This window comes from Cotesia glomerata, linkage group LG5, assembly GCF_020080835.1.
Source record: "Cotesia glomerata isolate CgM1 linkage group LG5, MPM_Cglom_v2.3, whole genome shotgun sequence".
Taxonomy (NCBI): Eukaryota; Metazoa; Arthropoda; class Insecta; order Hymenoptera; family Braconidae; genus Cotesia; species Cotesia glomerata.
Window position 1 is genome coordinate 24,141,913 of NC_058162.1, and position 6,308 is coordinate 24,148,220.

A 6,308-nucleotide genomic window follows, 5' to 3' on the forward strand; every position below is an offset into this window, starting at 1 on the left:
CCCCAATTATTGACGCCCCTACTGCGCATGCATCAAATCATTTGGTTATATTCTTATTTATCAAAACTTGATATAAAGTAATCAATATTATTAAAGTTAATTAATAATAATTTCCATGAATGATTAATTATTATTAAAAATATAACAATTTATTCAAAAACTTATTTTAAAACTTATTTAACACCAAAACACGCCGAGTTATTTGACAGTTAAAAGCCTTGAATATAATCGCGTAACGTATTTTATACTCAAAAAAAAAGGCCTCATAGCACTGTCGACTGGCTGTCAATATGGGATTCACCATGAAAATTATGAACTAGTTATTGACTCCCATTATTTAAATATTATAAAGCATACAATTAATTTCGATTATTTAATTTTATAAGTATTTCATATATTGTTAATTAAAAAAAAATTAGGAAAACGGTTGACCCTGAAGGCCATCCCTGCAACTTCCCGCTAATTCCATACTTAGGCGCTTAAAATTGCACCGATGGCGTTTTTGAGCTCTTCGAGCTCAAAAATACAATTTATGGGTTATTTTGAGCTCTCCAAGCTCAAAGAGATTGTTTTCCTATGCTTTTGAGCTCTTCGAGCTCAAAAGTCTGATAGGGATTTGATAAGACACTATTTTTTGAATTTTTAAACCGCAATAACTTTTGAATGAGTAAATCGATTTTCACGCGGTTGGCAGCATTTGACGCAGTTTTTCAAGCCTCACAAAGAATCTCAAATTTTGAATTGATCGCGCTAGGAATTTTGGAGTTATTCCGAAATAACACTTTTTTCGGTTTTCTTTCGTTCACGATATCTCTCGAACGAATCAACCGATTTTGACCGGACTGGTGGCGATCGACGTGGTTTTTTGAGGTTAAGAGCTGATTAGTTTTTGGAATTGAACTATTAAGCCGTTTAAAAGTTATTCCAAAAAAACCACATTTGAAAAAATTTTTTTTTTCAGTTTTTTGAAGATTTCTCAAAATCTATTGATCTGAATCGGTCCAAATAGTTTTCAAAATCTAAGTTTGGTCAAGCCCTTTCGAATGGCACCAACCGCGATGAAATCGGTCAAGCCGTTCAAAAGTTATAAGCGGTTCACATACTTTCACACACACACACACACACACACACATACATACATACAGACGCCGTGACAACCTCGCGGGGATAGTCAGGGAAGCTTCCTGTGACCTTCAAACGTCGAGATCTGATGAAAACTCGATTTTTGCAAAACGGGGTGAAAACAATAACTTCCCGATTTTTGAAAATCTTCGATTTTCGTAGCGGGAAGTTAAAAATAGACCATATAATTACATGAAAAAATTAATTTAAACTCGGCAGTCAAAAAAATCCTTTTCTAACCAAAGTTGTTAAGAAAATAGACGCTCGTAAGCTGATTTGATGAACTGGTGCTAACTTTATTTTTTTTCAATAATTAATCTTTAATATTTTGAACTGAAAGTGATTTTTTTCAATTTTTTAATTAATTAGAATTTAATAAAAATTTATTTGATCGTTATTCTTATTACAGATAATTTAATATATTTAAAAATAATTTAGGGTGTCAATATTTAGACCCCCGTCAATAATTGGGGCTTTTACCTTACTTTAGTATTGTAATTAATTTATTATAAGAATTAAAAAAATTGACAGCTGTCAGCTAACTTCAGTTAATAAAAAATTACAAGTAGAAATTTTTAGAAAAAAAATTTTTTTATTGCAATTGACTTTTTATAAAAATAAAAAAAATTAACAGCTGACTTCAGTATCATAAAACTAAGCAATAATAATAATAATAAAGTTAGCCGACATTTTTGATTTTTTTATTTTGCTTAATTTATTAAATTATAACTAAAAAATATTTTTAAAAAATTACACTTATAGTTTTTGAAGTTTTTAACTAATGAAAAATTTTTTTTTTATTTTTTTATAATAATTCTTTAATAAGAAAAAATCATGAAAAATTTTGGATGTCGGCTAACTTTATTTTCATGCAATAATATAAATTTCAAGACTTAAAAAAAATTAACTTACAAAATTCTATAAAACAATCTATTAGATAAAACACACAAGTACAATAGCAAGGAAAACTTTTAAACGCAATCAGAATTGACTTAGTAGACGTGGCGTCATCTTACGAGACTTAACTCAGTCCGACACTCACCTCTCACCTCCGATCGCTGACCAACTAACACCGCAACTGGTACATATAACAATCTACAATGATCTGAAAGAACTTCTCTGTAGGTAAGTACATCGATATTCCTCACGGGTTCTTATCTCCACTAAAGACTAATACTTTTTAAAGGCTTCAACTTGTTTTTATATTTTTTCTTCTCTTGTATTTCATTTTTTTACCTCACACCATTTTCTCCGGGATTTTATCCACTAACTTTTTCTACCTAACAATATTTGAATATTTTAAAGTAAAAATATGAAAATACAGTGAAGAAATCAATTGAATCATTTCAAGCTCCATACGGTTACAAAAAATCCAAACAACTAACCTCTTTGCAAACTTTAAAGTTAAAGCTTATGCCTACAAAACTTTTATCTCAACTTGACATTTTTTTTTTTTTATTTTACAACTCATCTTCATATATATCAACAGACTCGGTAGAGTCTGGCGCCAAGTTCCGTCCTCAAGCCAGACTACCGAGTGTGTACATACCGTAAGCAGAACGGTTTTTTGAGGTTACAAATTTTTTTTCAAATTTATTTTGATTTTTTTTTTCATATGATATTTTATAATAGTAGTTCATGCTTTTTATTTCGCGTATTACTTGATTATTATCAATTATCTTTATAATTTCTATTTAAAATTATTAAAAATAATCAGCACAAACTATAGCGACCCAGATTTTTAGATTTTAACTTTTTAGTAGATTTTATAAAAATCTAACTATTGCAGCCGTCCTCATGGCGCAACTTTGAAAAAATTTAGTCGTTTTCTGACTCAGTTTGTCGAGCTGAGTCAGAAAATGTATATAGTTCAAAAGTTTATATATGTATTTATTAATATATATATATATATATATTAGGGTGTGCCAATTTTAGGCGACTTTTTTTTTTCAACGAAAAAACAGGCTGAAAACTTGCATGAAGGTGAGAACAGAAGGATGTTCAAAGAGGAGCTCTTAATATTAATATTTAGAGGTATCTAAAACCTCATAAGTGCAATTTTAAGCGCTTAGATATGGAATTAGCGGAAGTTGCAGGGATGGCCTTTAGGGTCAACCGTTTTCCAGATTTTTTTGTGATAAATCAGCGTTATGAGACGTGCACTTTTCTGATTTTCCAAACTTATTTTTTCTCTCCGTGTAGAGTAATAAATTGATAATTCCGTGAAACTTTTTAAAAATTTAATTCATTCAACTCGGGTCATGATTTTCTTATAGTAAATGAAATAAAGAAGAAAAAAATTTGATACATGAGTAATTTTTTTTTAGCTTTATGGAAATGTTGGCGCATCAGAACCAATTTTACATATAAAAATAATTTTTAAGACAGTAATAAATTAATTTGTATCAGTTTTTTTTTTAATTTTTAAATTTACAACAAAATTTTTTTTAATTTCCGAAAATCATATACAACCATATCGGTTACTTGGATTTTTTAATTTTTTATTTTTATCTTTTTGTAAAGAAATAATAATTTTTTTTCTTAATAGTCTTATGAACGTGGACTTGGAGCGATTTTTTTACAGTGAAACTGTTTTTGTTCGGATTTATTTATACATTCATCAGACGTTTTAATTGCACCATTAATAAATATTTATTTTTATTTTATTAATTTTACTTATAAGCAAAAAATTAAGAAGAAAATGACGGAAGCGGTCAGCTGGAAAAGAAGAAGAAGATGATGATGGTGAGTCATTTATTAAAAATCGGACAAAGTTCAGTATAAATAATAAAATGATAAAATATTTAATAATTAATGAATGACATTAAAGTTAGCGGTCACTTTTTAAATTTTTTTGTTTTACGAAAAAATTTGTTCTAAAGAATTATTAAAAAAATTTTTTTTTCTAATTTATTTATTTAAAAAATTATTAAATATTTGGCAAATTAATTTTAATAATTAACAATACTAAAATCATTCTCACCAATCGTTAATTTATATAAGTATTTAGGCTGCATTCGAAAATATTTCTAGATATAATTAAGAAATGACCTTGTATCTTGTGAACTATTGACATTTTTAAAGATATAAGCTCATCCCGATGTTATACTCATCGAAACCTTTCATTTGAGTACCCACATCAATTTTTCATATATTTCATATATTTGTATTTGTGAAATATATAAATATATAAAATCTATGAAAAATTGTGGGTACTCAAATAAAAGGTCTTGATGAGTGTAACATCAAAATGAGTTTATGTCTTAAAAAATTTCAATAATTAAGAAATGACATTGTATCTTGTCAAATAATGACATTTTTGAAGATATAAGATCATCCCGATACTACACTCAAGACCTTTCATTTGAATACTCACATCAATTTTTCATATATTTTATATATTTTGTATTTGTGAAATATATAAATATATAAAATCTATGAAAAATCTATGATGAGTATAACATCGAAATGAGTTTATATCTTAAAAAATGTCAATAATTGAGAAATGACATTTGATCTTGAGAACTATTGACATTTTTTAAAATATAAGCCCATTCCAATGTTATATTCATCAAGACCTATCATTTGAGTACCCACATCAATTTGTCACATTTTTTATATATTTATATATTTCAAAAATACCATATATATAAAATATATAAAAAATGCCATGTGGGTACTTAAATGAAAGGTCTCAATGAGTGTAACATCAAAATAAGTGTATATCTTAAAAAATGTCAATAATTAAGAAATGACCTTGTACCTTGTGAACTATTGACATTTTTAAAGATATAAGTTCATTTCGATGTTATACTTATCGAAATCTTTCATTTGAGTACCCACATCAATTTTTCATATATTTTCTATATTTATATATTTCACAAATACCATATATATATATATATATATATATATAAAATGCCATGTGGGTACTTAAATGAAAGGTCTCGATGAGTGTAATTTCGAAATGTGCTTATTTCTTTAAAAATGTCAATAATTAAAAAATTACATTGTATCTTGTTAACTAATGATATTTTCAAAGATATAAGCTCATCCCGATTTTACACTTATCAAGACCTTTCATTTGAGTATCCACATCAATTTTTCTATATATTTTATATATTTATATATTTCGCAAATACCATATATATAAAATATATAAAAAATGCCATGTGGGTACTTAAATGAAAGGTCTTGATGAGTGTAACTCCGAAATGAGTTTATATCTTAAAAAATGTCAATATTTAAGAAAGTACAATGCAATTTAATAACAGTCATTATTCAATAAAGCAAAATTTTATTTACTTATAGTTCAAAAGTCACGGAAGTCACATAGTGACTGCAAAGTTGCTATTACTAATTAATTTATTATAAAAACAAAAAATTGGATTTAAAAATTTTTTTTTTCTAATTCATTTATTTCAAAAATTATTAAATATCTGCTAAAATAATTTTAATAATTAATAATACTAAATTCAGTAGAGCCTAACAATTTTATGATTTTTTTCTTTAATTAAATAAAATAATTATAATAACTAAAAAAAATTGCACTTATTGCACAGTTTTTCAAATTTTTTAAAAAATAATTTTTTTCAATAAAAAAATTTCATAAAAATTGTCAGACGTCTGCTAAATAAATTTTCATCACAATTAACAAAAGAGTAATAAATAAGAATAAATGTTAAGGTGAACGGCGAGTGCGTTACAGGTATTAAATATTAAGTTGTAAGATGTAAGTATATAATAATGAGCAAATTTATATAAATAATTACAATTACTATTATAATTATTGGAATGTTTGTGTATGTTATTAAGAGACAGCAAGAATGAGAAGGCGGTTCGGGGAAAGTGGATCGAAAAGTGCGTAAGTAGAAGTGAGGACTTGACTGAGAGCTGGAGGATGGAGATGGAGGTTGGAGGATGAAAGAAGGGATCAGTTGAGAGTCGAGGGTATTGCGGAGCAAGGTGAACAACTCTGGAAGTTGCTCGCGACGAATGCAACCCACTGCTAGTCATATACTTTGTTATAGCTATAGTAGTATATAAAATATATATGGATATGGATATAAATGAGGTATAGGTATAAATGTTGAGGCTAGCTTACATACACTGCCAAGTTTTAACTTTATAACTAATGTGAGAATCTCTGCAATTTTTATATCGCCATTCACTTAAAACTTACATTA